The sequence below is a fragment of the Ochlerotatus camptorhynchus genome, unplaced genomic scaffold (assembly GCF_037179485.1).
Source record: "Ochlerotatus camptorhynchus isolate MF236.1 unplaced genomic scaffold, CSIRO-AGI_Acam_v1.1 ptg000313l, whole genome shotgun sequence".
NCBI classification, from domain to species: Eukaryota; Metazoa; Arthropoda; class Insecta; order Diptera; family Culicidae; genus Ochlerotatus; species Ochlerotatus camptorhynchus.
Window position 1 is genome coordinate 940,996 of NW_027040801.1, and position 18,389 is coordinate 959,384.

Here is an 18,389-nt window from a genome sequence, read left to right on the forward strand (position 1 = left end):
GGATTAGATTTTCAGGATAATCACTCTGAAGAATAATGAAGACAATTTTGATGAAAATTCCAATGGAATTTTGAGGAGATTTCAAAATGAATTCAATGGACAGGGTGGCCAGCAAACCGGGAATACCGGAAAATATCCGGGAATTTGAAAAGTAACCGGGAAAAAACCCGGGAATTCAGCGAGAGAACCGGAAAAAATAAATTAACCATACCCTAGTAAAAAAATTTACACCAGAATTTCAGAATAAACCATTAAAACAGAGTGATCTTTTACCAAATGAATGTCTTGCTCTATTTGCTGCATAATTTTCTTCAGTTTGCCTTCTTATTGTCTTTAGAATTTAATCACTCAGCAATATTCCAAATTGATTATTTTCGTCTCAATTTCAGATGTAAAGTGCATGGTCCTTAAAAGAAAATATTGAAGATTCTGGACTTTGGAAACAAATATTTATAAAAACCGAAACTGAATTATTCTTTTTCGGGGTTTTAATTTTTCGTTCTTCTTAGAATTCCATTGAGCCTATCCGGAGACTTTTTGTTTCTTTGAAAATCTTTTCAAAAATGTCTTTTAACTCTATTTAAAACAGCAGAAATCTTTCGAAAATTTATTTAGAAACCCCTTGGAAGTATTTTAAAGATTTTTTTTCTAATCAGCATTTTTTTTGCAATCAATTTTGTTGGAGTTCTGTGTTGAATCTTTCGCACTAGGGTTGAAATTATTACCAGAACACTCTTAAAACTCTGTTTCTTGTTGAATTATGATCATAATTCTCTTGGAATTTTTCTTATAATTCATCTGTCATACAAATCTCCTCAGCATCACGTAGTGATTTTCTGCAAAGTTTTGTTTTTCACAACTCCTTTTTAAATCTTCTAAAACAATTTAATTTAGTACTTGCATTCTTCTCAGTAGCGTCGCGTCCACATGTGCAACCTGTGCACGACACACGTGTAAATAATTTTAAAAAATGCATTTAGATTTTTATAGATTTTATGGTCACATTATAGCTGTTCTTCTTTATTCCAGGCCACAAGTTACCATGAATACACTATTTTATAGTGTGGCCCAATTAAATCTTTGACCTTGGTTTGCTGGATTAGGACCATACATGTTTTGTTTGCACAAGATGATAGGCCCTTTAAATGTTACGTTAAGTAGTGATTATTATAGTTATTGAGAATATGTCCTTCGAATTCATGGAGCATTGAAAAATAAAACAAAAACTAATATGTGGTGGTAAACTATAACGAACAAAGTTTGGTGCACAGATCAAATGAGGCACGCGATGCCTCTGATTCTTCTCCACAGAAATCCTTCCAAATTTTTCTAACAATTTCTAATGATTTCATGTCAGAATAATTCTTGAAATCTGCTCAGAACTTCTCCTTCCTGGGAATCCTGCTCAATATTTGTTCGAAATCTACACTTTGAATTCTTTTAAATTTTACTAAAAAATCCAGGGTTTGTTCGCTATATTATATAGATTACTATGTAATTTGTTATAACACTTAAAATGCTTCCAAGTCTCAGAGCGTGACAATTATGACTCCCACGACTCATAAGTATGATATTTATTTTTTTCAAATCTGCGATCTTGAAAAAATTTCAAAATCTCACATTTGAATTATTTTTACTTCAAATCTTGCATCACGAAGATTGTTATTAATCACAAATTTTGAAAAAAAGGTCTAGTTTCAGACTCTACACAAATTTTAAAGCTCCAGTATCTTGGGAATCTTCTTAAGCCACTTTTTTATGCTTTCTGTAAATTCCGTTTAGCACGTTCTTAGAAATGTGTTCAATTTAATTTTTTTTTTGTTAAACATTACCAACCGGGAATTTTTTAAGATTTGAACCGGGAAAACCGGGAAAAAACCGGGAATTTCAAAATGAAAATTTACTGGCCACCCTGAATGGATAATACCAATGTAGTTCAGAGAAAATTTCCTATGGAGTTTTGGGGAGAACTCTAAGGGTTTAGACTAGAACTCCAAGTCAGTGAGTTCAGAGGAGAATTTTTAATTTTTAATCTGACTGAAAATTCCATGACTATTTTGAACAGGATTCCAAGATCCATTAACAATATCAAGGGAATCGAGTTTTGATCCACCAATTCCAAAGGAGTTCTTAGAAGAGTTTTAAGAGAATTCCGAAGGCATCGCGAAAAGAATTTCTGTAGAATTGTAAGGGGTTTTCCAAGGGGGTAGTTTTTGGCTGCTTTTGCCTGATCAGCGCTGGAACTCTGCCTCTCGAGCGGTTATACGTGTGTGATTGGCAGTTTATCGCTTTCTGGAAAGTTTTAGAATTGAGAAAACAAACGTGATTCATCATGTTTGCAATCATCAGCACTCAGATGAGATAAACAGTGAGCATGCATAAGGGCGTAAACGCGATGATCGATTCTCTTCGTCGATTTTCTCTTTTGTTAATAACTCACTAGAATTAACGTTTCTCGGTGCGTTTGCTGTTGCTTCTGATAGCCATTACAACCTGTTACAACTCTGCATTGAACAAATTCTTGAAAATTGTTTCGGTTTGCTGTTGCAATGCAAAGAGAAAATCGATGAAGAGAATCGATCATCGCGTATACGCCCTTATGCATGCTCACTGTCGAGATGTCGTTATCTGCGCTGTTTGTTTTTTTTTCTTCGCTTGTGCTCTCGGAACAGAATATTAAGGCATTGCGAGTGATAGTTTTTAATTTCAGTTTTGAATAGTTTTGTGTCCCGGGCGCAATAATTTGATTTGGAATGGTTGTGGCTGGTTGTGACCCTCTTTTTTTTTCCTGTTGCCTGGTGAGCTCTCGCTTCCCTTTGTTGTCGATGTGACTCGACCGCGCTGATCTATCGTTAGGTTTTTGCGATGTGCATTGCTTTTGTGCACAGAGTGACTTGAAAAAGAAAAGCGAAGAAAAGTGATATCTAGGAGGAGGAGGAATTGTTTAAAAATGAGAAGAGAAAAATATGCGTGAAAGCATCGAGAATGCGCTCCCGGGTGTAATGATTTGGCGAGTACGTTCCAATTGAAGTGTATTTGTGGTGATGCAAATTATGGTTTTGATGACGCATGGATACAAACATTTTGTATTTTCAAATAAAACATAACATACTAAATACGCACAGGGCATCGTCTGCTGACTATTGCCGCGGGTATATCGTGGGAGTCCCAGGTACCCGGTTCAAGCTTTAGTTGGCGGCGGTGGCTCTTCTTGACCATCTACCCCCTGAGTAGTAAGTGTGAATAAGGGCGTCTATGTGATGTTTTGCTGTACCTGTTGTGGATATCTAGTCCATCCTGTTCCCTTAACTTGTTGAGGACTCGCTGTCTTGCCTCAAAAGTTACCCTTTTTGAAGTACTAGTCTTCACAACACAAAGAGCACCATAGTGGAGCATGAGATTTGATCAAATTATTCGCAGTTCTACTTGTCTAACGCCCCCGGCTGGGTGAGGGATAGAGGATGACATGCACACACTAATGAATTTAGAGCACTCCAAGACAATTCCAAGGTGAATTGCATGGGAAATATAGGACAAATTTATGCGAATTTAAAAAAAAAGAATTATTGCATTAGGGAGATTGATAGAATCCACAAATGGCCGCTATCATGGCTTATTTTACAAGGCACACCACGGCCATTTGTAGAATTTATAAACCTTGTCATTAAGCTTCAGCAACATTTTCTTCTTCTTCTTCATGCTTATTGCTTATCACATATTAGCAGCTTATTTCGTGCTCTCAACTTAGTGTTCTAGATGCACTTCCACAGTTATTAATTGAGAGCTTTCGATGTCTGTACCATTTTTGCATTCGTATAATTGTGTGGCAAGTACAATCATACTCTATGTCCAGGGAAGGCGAGACATTTTCCAACCCAAAAAATTCCTAGACCTGACCGGGAATAGAAACCAGCCACCTCCAGCATGGTCTTGCTTTGTAGCTGCGTATTTCCCGTCTGAGCTAAGGGGGAGGTCCCAGTGGACTCTACTTACTATTTGATTTGATCAAGCTTAATAACCTCTGACAGTCCTCAACATGTCACTGTATGAAGGGTCAAAAACGGGTTGGGTGGTTCGATAGGCAAAGTCACCTAAACGCCTCCACGCGAAAGTGAAGAATCTGGTCATACAATTGGTTAAAAAACAAGCTGTTAAACAGAATGATGCCCTGAAGGGTGTGGAAAAGAGCCCACCCTTTATCAAAAAAATGTTAACAACTCTCCCCACTAAAATCGCTGTTAAAAGGGTTAAAAGAGTAATCGGGATTTGCTGGTCATTAAGATTTTTGAATGATTCTTCCAAGAATTCGCTGAAGCTTCCTGTCATAACTCTAAATCAAACTCACTTGAATTATCCTTAGAATTCCATGTAATTCAACTGCTCTAAAACCTTATGGAATTATCTGGAAAGTCTTCATTGAATGCCTTTGCTATTATCCTCAAAATACTCATAATTTTTTTAGTATTCATTGAGAATTATTACCTCAGAATTCAATTCCTTAGGAATTCTCTTTAGAATACACTTGGAATTATCCTCAAGATTTCTTTGGAATTTATCGCAGTATTTTTTAGGAACTATTAAATTTCTCCTGGAACTGTTCTCACAATAACTAGCTAATTATTTTTACAATTGAGTTCTTTAATTTAAAAAAAAAATGTATCGTTTTTATACATCATCTGAAAGAGCTTCGTTTCCTGAGCACAGCGATATTTTTTTCGAACCCACACACTTTCATCTAGATTTTTAAATCAAGATTTAAAGCAAAATAATAACTTCACTGTTTGACACTAAACTAACAAACTGACAGCTCGCTACCATACATAGTGACACCGAGGGGCGCTAATAAGGTGATTTTTGCTAATGTAATCGTACTTTTGTTGAAATAGTTCCAGTGTACCAAATTTGATGAAATTTTGGATTTGGGTTCTATTTTTAATGCAGATTACGAATATGCATTTTTTTTCAATACCCTTAAAGAACCCAATTGCCTTGGTGTTCTGCTCAAAACCAAGGTCAGTCATGCTTAAGGCTGATCATATTGCAAAAACACACAAGCGGCCCTTTTGACAGTTGTGTCCCTTTGAATGGTGCTTTGGGTTTCATTTCCAATGTATTCCTATAGTTGACACCGCCAGCAGATCGGCAACCCTGATCTGGCGGGCGGAACGAGTTCAGTGGAGATAAAACGTAAGACAGCTCTGTACTGTCATACAATGAATAGCATTGTGAGAAGAAAGGATACAAGTGCGTTCCGAATCGTTGATATTCACGTTTGTGTAATACATTTTCTAGTGTTCCTTTATCTATAATTAATTTAATTAATTTAAACGGAGGTATCAAATCCACCTACAGGGCAACAATTTACATAATTAAGTTGAGGTACGAAGCCTCATACACTGGAACCTCCATTTACGAACCAAAACGGGGGTTCGTAAATCGAATTAGTTCGTAAAAAAAACCTCGTTATTTGGGATTTACTTCGTAAAAAGAAAACTCGTTATTTGGGATTTACTTCGTAAAAAGAAAACTCGTTATTTGGGATTTACTTCGTAAAAAGAGGTTTTTGAAAATATTGTCAAATACCCCACAATATGGGTATTTTTGGAATCGGAGTGACGTGTAGGGACCGGAAATCGATGTCTGACGCCATTTTGAAATCCAAGATGGCGGCTTCCGGTTACAGAAAAACTTGGACATTCTGCCAAATACTCCACAATATGGGTATTTTTGGAATCGGAGTGACGTGTAGGGACCGGATATCGATGTCTGACGCCATTTTGAAATCCAAGATGGCGACTTCCGGTTACAGAAAAACTTGGAAATTCTGCCAAATACTCCACAATATGGGTATTTTTGGAATCGGAGTGACGTGTAGGGACCGAAAATCGATGTCTGACGCCATTTTGAAATCCAAGATGGTGACTTCCGGTTACAGAAAATCTTGGAAATTCTGCCAAATACCCCACAATATGGGTACTTTTGGAATCAGGGTGATGTGCAGGGACCAGAAATCAATATCTGACGAAATTTTGAAATCCAAGATGGTGGCTTCCGGTTACATAAAAACTTGGGAATTCTGTCAAATACCCCACAATATGTGTATTTTTGGAATCGGAGTGACGTGTAGGGACCGGATATCGATGTCTGACGCCATTTCTAAATCCAAGATGGCGACTTCCGGTTACAGAAAAACTTGGAAATTCTGTCAAATAGCCCACAACATGGGTATTTTTGGAATCGAAGTGACGTGTAGGGACCGAAAATCGATGTGCGACGCAATTTTTTAATCCAAGATGGCGGCTTCCGGTTACAAGAAAACAGAAAAATACCGTTAAATACACAACAAAATGTATATTTTTAGAATCAGAGTAACCTGTGAGAACCGAGAATCCATGTCTGACGCCATTTAGAAAACCAAGATGGTGACATCCGGTTACAGAAACACTGGGAAATACTGTCAAATACCCCACAATATGGGTTTTTTGGAATCGGAGTGACTTATTAGGACTGAAAACCCATGTATGACGCCATTTTGAAATTCAATATGGTGACTTCCGGTTACACAAAAATCGTGTTAAATAACCTACAATACGGGTATCTTAAGAATCGGGGTGACGTGGTGGTATTTGCCAATTTTTCTGTAACCGGATTGTTCTTGGATTTCGAAATGACGTCAGAAATAAATTTCCGGTTCTTACACGTCACTTCAATTCCAAAAATACACATATTGTGGGGTATATGACAGACTTTCCAAGTTTTTCTGTAACTGGAAGCCACCATCTTGGATTTTAAAATGGCGTCAGATATCGATTTTCGGTCCCTACACGTTACTCCGATTCCAAAAATACCCATATTGTGGGGTATTTGGCAGAATTTCCAAGTTTTTCTGTAACCGGAAGTCGCCATCTTGGATTTCAAAATGGCGTCAGATATCGATTTTCGGTCCCTACACGTTACTCCGATTCCAAAATACCCATATTGTGGGGTATTTGATAGAATTTCGAAGTCTTTTTGTTAGCGGAAGCCACCATCTTGGATTTCAAAATGGCGTCAGACATCGATTTCCGCTCCCTACACGTCACTCCGATACCAAAAATACCCATATTGTGGGGTATTTGGCAGAATTTCCAAGTTTTTCTGTAACCGGAAGTCGCCATCTTGGATTTCAAAATGGCGTCAGATATCGATTTCCGGTCCCTACACGTCACCCTGATTCCAAAATACCCATATTGTAGGGTATATGACAGAATTTCCAAGTTTTTCTGTAACCGGAAGCCGCCATCTTGGATTTCAAAATGGAGTCAGACATAGATTTCTGGTCCCTGCACATCAGCCTGATTCCAAAAATACCCATATTGTGGGGTATTTGGCAGAATTTCCAAGTTTTTATGCAACCGGAAGTCGCCATCTTGGATTTCAAAATGGCGTCAGACATTGATTTTCGTTCCTTATACGTCACTCCGATTCCAAAAATACACATATTGTGGGCTATTTGACAGAATTTCGAAGTTTTTCTGTGAAAGGAAATCTCCAACTTGAATTTCAAAATGGCGTCAGATATCGATTTCCGTTTCCTATACGTCACTCCGATTCCAAAAGTACCCATATTGTGAGATATTTTACAGAATTTCGAAGTTTTTCTGAAACCGGAAGTCGCCATCTTGGATTTCAAAATGGGGTCAGACATCGATTTTCGGTCCCTTCACGTCACTCCGATTCCAAAAATACCCATTTTTTGTTGTATATGACAGAATGTCCAAGTTTTTCTGTAACCGGAAGCTGCCATCTTGGATTTCAAGATGACGTCAAACATAGAATTCCAGTTCCTACACGTCACCCTGATTCCAAATATACCCATATTGTGGGGTATTGAAAGTATCTTTCAGTTTTTCATGAACCGGATGCCGCCATCTTGGATTTCCAAATGGTGTCAGACATGGGTTTCCGGTTCCTACATCTCACTCCGATTCCAAAGATACCCATAATGTGGGATATTTCATAGTTTTTCCCAGATTCCCATAATCGCAAAAAAAAACTCGTTATTTGGAATTTACTTCGTAAAAAAGAAAACTCGTTATTTGGGATTTACTTCGTAAAAAAAAACCTCGTTATTTGGGATTTACTTCGTAAAACGAAACCTCGTTATTTGGGATTTACTTCGTAAAAAGAGGGACGTAAATTGAATACTGCGTAAAAAAAGACTTCGTAAACGGAGGTTTCAGTGTACTACACTTCAGGTTGTTAACCTAAGATTGTCCGGTAGAGAATACCTTTCATGAGGTAATTTTCTTAGTTAATTAGTTTGCTATGACTATAATATAACTATACTTATTAATATAACTTCCTATTCAGTGGCACGCAGGCCGAACATTGAGGTGAAATTCAAATCAAAGTTGAATAGTGGTTGTTAGTATAAGAGAACTGAATTTTTAAGTACTGCTCATAACCCCACTTTTGATAATCAATCTAAAGTTAATAAACTTTGCAGTTTGAAGCTGCTATACACCGCTATCAGGAATCAGAGCGATTTCCATACCAATAGAAAGAATACCTATATAGCATCGAAGCACTAGTCGTGCTTTGTTGGTCTCCACGAATTTTCTGCCTTCCTCCTTCCCACGCTGCTTTTGTCTACAACCTGTAAGTTCGTCGGATCCTGGTCAAAACTTTCTTATTGATAATCCTGAAATACATTTGTTTAATTCCTAGAATGCCTTCTTCTTCCTGGATTTGACGCTCCTACAGGAGCTTTTGCCAGTTCTCAACTTGGTATTCTTGAAGCACTTCCACAGTTATTAATTAAAAGCTGTCATACGCCAACTAATGCAGATATATAGGGGAAAACAGCCCACAATGTACCCCCGGGGGTAAAATGCCCACTTGTAGAAAATTAACGATAATTTTTCCTTAGTTGCTCTTTCCGGATAATGCATTATTCCATTTTTCTTCTGGAGCTTTCACAAATAATTCTTGATAATTAAATCATATGTTGACGTATTGAGACCTTATATATGATGTAGAATAAAGGAATAATCATTTGAAATACGTCATGTCTTTGTATTATCTACTTGCAGATTATGGTTTGTCTCTATCAAGTGGTGCATTTCACCCCAATGTTCGTGCTTCTTGCCCCAATGTTGCATTTGGAACCATAAATCAGGAGCTTGGAATCTTTAAAATGATCGATTTGGAGCTCGAAATCACTCGATCTTCGTAGAAAACATTGCAATGAACCATACTCAGTCATTTTCTTCTTGATTTTAGTTTCCAATTGACGATTTTGCTTAACCGGTGCGTTTTGCACCATCCTACCCTAATGGGTGGCAAACACAACAACAATACTCTATGGCTAGAGACATCGCATTTTACAATCAATAACAGAACACGTTTCAAGATGTTGCCAACTGACCAGAAGCTGACGGATCGGAATTCACCTGACCGAAACAATCAGCACCCGCAAGGCAACCGCATGTGGTGACGATCTTCTTCCCGTACCCCTTTTTTTTTTCCTATGAGCGATTGATGGGACAAGCATTTACGTCACATTTCGGATGCTACCGTACCGTAGCAGTTGTTTTGTATTGGCAGTAAAATTAAAACCTTATCACGGCAACGAAGCGAAGCACACACATGACAAACGTAGATAGATCTTATCTCAGAAATGTTCTTGTTGGGATGCAGTTAGTGCGAAATTGAGAACGGAACATAACCGGTTCAAACGAGATTCCTAGAAAATTTGGGGCAGATTCAGATTCTGTGACCAAACGGGCCAAATTTTAGTCTGACACCTGATCTAGATTTAATAAATTAATCCGAACCATGGGACCGGATAGAAGGAGCGAAGAAGTAGGCCAACAATACGACAGTAGAAAAAAAAAAAACGAAGAAGAATCATGCTTCTTCATACATAAGGCAGCACCTTGAAGAGAAAGCCCAATTGGACATGAAAGCAATAAAATGCTCTTTTTTCGAAACAAGGATTCCGAGCGCCTGTGTGTGTGAGCAAGAGAGGTGTTCCGGCACGGACTTTTCTTTGTTGGGGCAGGTTCCAAAAAAAAAAAGATGGAAGAAACAAGGAGCATAACAAGAACGACCAGTTGGCTGGCGCAGCGGACCATATAGGACAATGGAAAGGAAAGTCAACGTGAGCAGGAGAAAGCTTCTTCGTCAAACGAAGGAAAAGAAATTAAACTTTTGTCGTCTGCTACTAACTAGTGCTTCACTTTGCATCAATGGAGAAAAGTTGTTTTTTTTTTCGTTGTGGCTGCAAATTTGACGGGTCCAGGCCAGGGAGGGCGCTGTGAGCGGAGTTGGAATGGCGTGTATCTTGGAAATGTCGCATGCCGGCACGTGTTCTGCTCAGTGGGAACTGATTGAATCGCTTCTGCGGGTTACACGTGATTCGCTGACGTACGGATGATACAGATCATGCAACCAAAAGATTTGCCACTAGAAAGTGGGTTCTTTTACTTGCTTTAGTAATGCGAAAGAGTCACCTACTAGTTTGAGAGATAAAAGCAGGGCTGGTAGCGAGTCACCTTTTAGTTTGGTGGTCACACTCCTTTCTTAAGACCAAGCTACTAAAGTCACTTTATCTTGTAATGAGTCACTATTTTCAACTTTTTAAGGGTGAAATTATTCGAAGGTTGATCATTACTCTTCTGATAGTCCAATCGATGCCTACATTTTGTTCAACAATTCGAACGTGTTGTGTTTATATAAAGCTTTTTGACGTTTAATCGTTTTTCTCTATCTACAGGGTGTTAACTCATTTGTCCAAACAAAATTGCCTGCGTTTTCCAGGTTTTTCCAGAAATTTTACGGGTAATTTCCAGGTGTATAATAAGAAAGCTATTTTTTAATTTATTAAAATATCCTTTTTTTTGTTGGTAAAACAACAACAGTCAATTTCATTAAATGTTGCAGTTTAATACTTACCTAATTGTGTCAAAATTGAGGGAAAAAATAAAATGGTTTATTTCTAGCTTGTAATTAATTTTATGAAAGATTAGAGACCTTCAGTGAAGTCCCATTAACTTCATAACTATTGTAGGCACTTTGCAGAAGTTCTGAGGAATGGAAGGAAATGCTGAGAATTTCAGTGAAGCTCCATAAGCAAACTGCGGGAACATAAGAGAAGTTAACATCCTGAAAATGTGAAAGCTTTAAGAACCTCAAAGTTGTTATATTAACTTTCGAAAACTACAGGATCCTTTAAGAACTTTCTAGAATTTCAGAAATCTTCAGAAATATAAAGAACTTGAGAAATTGTGGACACTTTTAAGAAGTTCTGAGTACCTCAAAAAAGCTAGATCTATAGATCTTTGGGGGAATTTCAGGGTTCTTAAGAGCAGTTCCCGTAACTTTAGTCCAAACTTTTGGAGCAGTTTCATGATCTAGAAGCGTGAGCTATAACAAACTCAGGATATTTCCAGGACATTCTGAAAAAAAATTGAGATTTCTTAAGATGTTCCGAGAATTTCAGGGAGATACCGAGACCTTCAGAGAATATATGAAAACTTCAAAACTATTTCAGGAACTTCACAGAATTTCAGGGAAATTTAAAGGTGTTTACAATTTCATTTATTTCAGAGCAGAATAGAGATCTTCAACAGAATTTAGAGCTTCAGGGAAGCTCCGAGAACATGAAGACAGCTCATAGAGCAATACAAATTATATGAACATTCGAAAAATGTGAGAATATTTTAAGTTAATTCATGAAAATTTCAAGCACAGTTGATTAGAAAACTTCTAAGTTGATTAGAGAACTTTAAGCAAGCACCGATATCTTCAAGAGATTCTAGAGAACTTCTAAGAAATTAAGATATTTTTAGATAGCTTCATGATATTCAGCGAAGTTCCGAGTACTTCGAGGACGATCGGATAACTTTTGAACAATCCCATTAACATATGGAGATTTGCAACGACTTACAAGAAGTTCCGAGCGATTATGAGATATTCCGAGAAACTGCAGAAGCGTCAGGGAATTATGAATATATGTCGGAGAAGTTGCCGGAACATTAAACAAATTTAGAGAACTTCAGGTAAGCATATACAACTTCGAGGATGCCCAGATAAGTTAAGGGAAAACTAGTAATTTAAGGCACAGTTCCGTGAGCGTTTATAAAGTTTATAAAACTGTAGAAAAATCGGGAAACTTAAATGGCAATTCAAATAATTTCAGTAAAATTGCGAGTTCTTATGAAAAAATACCGTCAGCACTCTAGAGAACTTAAAAAAATAAGATTTTTTTTTGCAGTTTTAATAACATCAGGAAAGTATAGACAATTGAAGAACTTATTAATTGGTGTCAATAATTTAAGGATAGTTCCATGAACTTCAGAAAAATCTTGAGAACTTCAGTGAAAATCATAGAACTATATTAATTATTTCGTTTTTATTTCATCAAAATTGCGGAAGCTTAAAGAAGTTCCAGAAACTTCAGAGCAACTTCAAAAAGTGCACAGAAATGCAGAGATCTTCTGAAACATTTCGAGAACTTCATAGAAGTCTATGGAACCTAATGGAAGATCCGGGAACTGCATGAATTGTCATGAACATTAGCAAAATGCAGGAGTATTTCAAAGAAGTTTAAGAAGCTCCAAAACTAGGTGAAATTTTAAGAAATTCCCAGATTTTCAGAGAACTTCAGAGATGTTACATAATTTTCGAGGCCTTAACATGTGTTTAGGACAGTTAAATTTAATTCTGGGCCGCACAACATGCCTCATAAGAACGGCAACACTTTAGAGAAGTTTCGAGAACTTCAGGAAAGAACAGAGAAACTCAGAGCAGTTCCGTTAACTTTAGAATAATTTGCAAAATTGAGGTTATTTCAGGAAGTCCGAAAAAGTTCAGAGTAGTTTAATAAATTGATGACAAGTATTGTGAGTGTTTGGCAAGTTTCTCTAACTTCAAAAAAAAATTAAAAATCATGGCAGTTTCATTAACTTCTGGAAAATTTTCAAAACTTTCAAGTAGTTCTGAAGACCTCAGAATAGTCCATTCCATATTCAACGGACATATCTCGTGAAAATTCTCTTGCAATTCTCCTCAGCAGTTGCAAAAAATCTCTTGGAATTATTCTAGAAATTCACTTGAAACGCTATTCTGAATTCTCTAAAAAAAATATCACCATAATATACTCAGAATACTTCTCGCAATTCCATTGAAATATTCCTCAAAATTTTGTTGAAACTATCCTCCGAATTCAATTTTTATCTAATTTTCATCAGAATCACCTTGTGGTTCTCAGTAAGAAACATTTCGGAAAGATTCTCCATTGAATTCAGTTCAGATTTCTTTTTGAATCCCTTGTAATTCTACTCACATTACAAGTCTCCTGTGAATTAATTTGCATTTATCCTCACAAATTCCTTAGATTTCTCCTGCATCAATGCAAGACTTGCAACCGAACAGGCCATAAGGAGGGGTACTGTGGCTGCGGACCGGACAGCAAGCCATCTAAAGAAAAGCGTTTCAAGGGGAAGAAAATCAATTCTGCAGCCCAAACCAGAAGTCTTTTCGTCGTGAATCAAATTACGAATCAAACAAGAAAGAGGAAATTTGTAACGACTGTTATCAACGGAGTTGCTGTTTCACTTCAATTGGATTCCGCAAGCGACATTACAATGGTTTCCGAATCAACCTGGAAAATGCTCAACAAGCCTGAAGCAAAGCTACTATGGATAGAAGCTGTAAATGCGTCCGGTGAAACTCTAGGTCTGATCGGTGAGTTCCAGGCTTGCTGAAACTCCTCAAACTCACTAGAGGTTTTAAAACACTCTTGTCCTGCGAGTTTAGCCAGCCCTCACCTCGAGTGAGTGGCGGCAGGAATATGGAAGTAGTAAACAAAAACTCCTCGAGAGAGAGGGAGAGTGAACTTCAGTGAGAGGATGATTTGACGTGAGGTGCGCTTTTCGAGACTCCGGATGACTTTTTTGTTCGACGCAAGAAGCTCAGAGTTCACCCAGAGTGTGATAGAAAACATGAACATAAATGGCAGCAAACCTCACTCTCATTTTATCCCCCTTCGCTCACAAGCTCTGAAGCTCGAAGCTCAATGGAATGATTTAGCAGTAGGCATTCTACTCCTCAGAAAAATGCTACGCTCGGGTCATTTCAAACTCGCGAGCGAGGTTCCATCAAGCCTGGTGAGTTCCAATGCTAGGCAGCTATCGATGGCATGGCAAAGCAAGGAAGATGTTTTGTCACCTCGGCCCGATCTCAACCTTCTGGGCATTGAGTGGATGTAACCGCATTGGATCTAAGGACAAGTCACCATTCGACAAAAAAAAACGTCGCACTACTTAACGATCCTGCGCACCTCCAGGGATCCAAAGGGCCTTTGTGAAAGATTTCCATCCTGGGCGATCGCTACCTTTGGCCTTGACCTGTGCCCAAGTCAAATTTCGGTCAACGTTCTTAATTTCACTGTTCAGGCTTCGCCGTGACGAGCCTCTGGGTCTGCCTCTGCTGCGATGTCCTACTGGATTCCAGTCCAGTGCTTGCTTTCAGATTTCGTTTCCGCTCCGTCGTAGTGTGTGGCCGACCCACCTCCACTTCCGTTCACGAATTTCTGTCTTCTGATGGCACAAACGATGAAGCTCGGCATTTGAGATCCAATTGTGGGGCCACCAGGCACGAATTATGTACCGCAGGCATCGGTTGATAAACACATGCAGCTTCTGCGTGTTCTCCGCTGATACACACCATGTTTCACGTTCAAGTTAAAAATTCGGATTTTGGTGCGTCGACTGATCTGATTCGCTCTCCATAAATTTTGCAAACTGGCAAAAGCAGCCCTCGCCTTCTTAATCCGTGCACCTATGTCGCTCTTGGTGCTGCCGTCCGACGCTATCTGGCTGCCAAGATATTGGAAGCTTTCGACTTTCTCCACTGCTTGCCCAGCTACCGTTGGAATTGGAACGGTTTTCCGTGTTGACATCCAACGATTTGGTCTAGTTGACGTTGATGGTTAGACCTGCTTCAGAAGAGCGTTCCACAAGGTCGTCGAGCTTACTCTGCATGTCAGAGCGCCGTTGTGCTAATAACGCAACATCATCAGCCAAATCGAAGTCGTCGAGATGCTCCATAGTAATAGGCTGCCACAGCAACCCACGGTTCGGTACACAGTCAACAGCTCCAACCATGATCTCGTCGATTACGATGAGGAACAGTAGCGGTGATAATATACATCCTTACCTCAAACTCGCGATTACCCGAATCGGGTCAGACAAAACTCCATTGTGCAACACTCTGCATGAGAAAGCCTCATACTGCGCTTCGATGAGGTTGACGATCTTATCAGGGACTCCCTTGCGTCTCAGAGCGCCCCACAAGTTTTCGTGGTTTAGTCGGTCGAAAGCTTTTTCGTAGTCAATGAATACCAAGTACAGGGACTCTTGGAACTCATTGACCTGATCCAAGATGATGCGGAGCGTGACAATATGGTCCACACAGGATCTTCCAGCACGGAATCTTGCCTGCTGTCGTCGGAGAGTCGAAGACAACTTCAAGCAAAATAAGAATCTTGGAATCATCTCACCAGTAGTTTTCTCAGAATGGGCAGTGCCAATTGTAGCAGTTCGGAAACCAAACGGCGTATTGTTCTATGGGACTAAATGGTTCATTCGAAGTCAATCACTACCCGCTACCGAACCCCGAAGAGATATTCGCGCAGCTCAATGGAAGCATATCTGTCGCATGCCTACCTACTAGTGGAAGTGCTTGACGACTCCAAGAAACTCCTTACGATCAACACCCACAGAGGATGAAGGCAGCTCCACGAGCATTCCAACGCTTGATAGACAGCATGATCGCAGATATTCAAAAAGGACTTGAAATAGCATGCCGCATCACTCGAAAAGCTACTCAACCGTTTGCAAGAAAATGGTTTTCATGATGGAGAAATTCAAATTCTACCTAACAAAAATTATATATCTGGGACACATTGTCCAGCCTGAAGGCATTCGCCCGGATCCCGAGAAGCTGAAGGCCATTGCATCGATTCCACCACCAACAAACATTTCCGAGTTTCATTAATTCCTTGGAGATGTGAACTCCTATGGACGTTTTGTTCGCAACATGCACGATCTGCGACATCCCCTGGACAAGCTGTTGAAAAAAGGAGTGAAGTGGGGGTGGAACTCTGAAGAAAATTCTTCAATCCAAGCTCCTGTTGACGCATTACGTCCCGAAATTGCCGATGATTGTTGCAACGGACGCACCCAGCGCAGGTATCGGTGCGGTTGTTTTTCATTAGTTCCCGAACGGAAGCTTGAAGGCGATTCAACATGCATCACGTTCACTCACACCAGCGGAGAGAGGATATGGTCAACCGGAGAAGGAGGCACTTGCTCTGGTGTACGCCGTTACGAAGCTCCACAAGTACTTACTGGGACGCTGTTTCACGCTGCTGACGGACCATAAACATTTTCTGTTGATTTTTGGATCCAAAAAGGGCATTCCACTACGCACCGCAAACCGGCCGCTGATACTCCTGAACTATGACTTCAATATCCAGCACGATTTCGGCTGTGCAGAGATGTTATCAAGGCTTATTGACCGCAGTATCCTACCTGAAGAGGAATATGTAGTAGCTGCAGTTACCCTTGAAGAAGACATGACAAGCATTCTGAGAGACGCTGTAAACAAGGTACCTATATCGTTTGAGATCTGGAGGCGAACCAGCCTAAGGCTGAAAGCCTCCTAAATAAAGCTAAATAATAATAATATATCGTTTGAAGAAGCTACCAAGTCAAGCGATGCAACCCTACTTCAATCACTGACACGGAGGTGTGAATCGCTCAGTCTCGTCAACGACTGTATGATGTTTCACGACAGGGTGGTAGTGCCCAGCAAGTATCGACATCAGATCATGAAGCAATCACACCACAATCACCGTGGACACCCAGGAATCGTACGAGTCGATCGTTCGCAGTTTCATCTACTGGCCCGGAATCGATAGAAACAAGGAAGACTTCGTGAAACGTTGCTCACCGTGTGCCACTGCAGGAAAAAGCCCACTAAAGGCAACGCTCGAAGCATGGCCCGTTCCAGCAAAACCTTGGAACGGTCGAACAATTACGACAAAAGCAAAAATGAAGCTCCTTAATCAGATGTTTTCAATCTTTGGCGTTCCTGAAACCATCCTATCCTATAACGGAACTCAATTTACAAGTTATGGATGTCGGACATGTTGCGAACATCTTGGCATCAACCACATTCGAACAGTTCCTTTTCTTCCGCAATCGAATGGACTTGGCTGAACGTTTTTTGGATACTCTTAAGAGAAATTTGCGGAAAATTCGTGCGGGAGGAGACACCTTGGAAGAAGCATTGCAAATTTTCCTTCAAGTCCATCCGATACTGTTTCAGTACCCATCGGCAAAACTGAAAAACAAAATGAAGCTTACAATAAGAAGCATGGAGCAGTTAAACGGCAGTAAATCGAAATAACTCGTCAACTACAATGTGTACCTGGAAGAACGTCAACGCCTTATCCGTTCACATTCAAACAAGTTGAAGCTACGGATTTCTGAACACGTCGTATCTCAAGATCCATCACCACTTTCTGTGTTCTTCGACGGATTTGGACTCTCAAGTATTGAACTTCCAAGACACGGTATGAATGCTGACCAACCAGAGGTAGAGATGCCCGATGTGAACGAAAATCCTGCTGAATCTGATGAATTCTTCTATACGGAGGAAGCTGAAGAAGATACTATACCTCCTATTGTGGAACCAGTTCCTGACTGATTCAACTTTCTGCAAGGTTCCAATCCTACTGGATGACTTGATTATTCCTCTGTTCGGGACATAACACCACTGCGACCAGTAATTTGATCTATTGTGGTATATCCTGTGTCCTTAGTTTAGTGCATGACGTATTGCTCCATCACAATTGAGAAATGATGAAGTATTCGGTTTTGATACAGTTGTCATTCTTGTGTTCATCGCAAGGAATCGATTCTAATTGAAAGGTCGCGCTATTTATACCTTTCGGAGTGTTGAAACACCCTCCAAAGGCGCCCTCCTTTGTCAGTCACAATTGGATTCCTTAGCAACAAAAATAAACAATGACACCGATAATGACCATGCATCACAACCCTTAACCACTTCAAACTAGGGAACAACGAATAGAAGATTAGGAATCACATAGGTATAATGTGTACCTTATCCGTTCACATTCCAACCAGTTGAAGCTACGGATTTCTGAAGACGTCGTATCTCAAGATCCATCACCACTTTCTGTATTCTTCAACGGATTTTGGCTCTCAAGTATTCAATGAATGCTGACCAACCAGAGATGCCCGATGTGAACGAAAATCCTGCTGAATCTGATGAATCCTTCTATTCCGAGGAAGCTGAAGAAGATGTTACACCTC

At 39.6% G+C, this 18,389-nt stretch overlaps 1 protein-coding gene across 4 annotated transcripts in view; it reads left to right on the forward strand.

The window, feature by feature from the left end:
• Nucleotides 1-18,389, forward strand: part of Trf2 (TATA box binding protein-related factor 2) — a 99,248-nt gene that overhangs the window by 61,201 nt on the left and 19,658 nt on the right. The gene's annotated exons all lie outside the window — the stretch shown is intronic.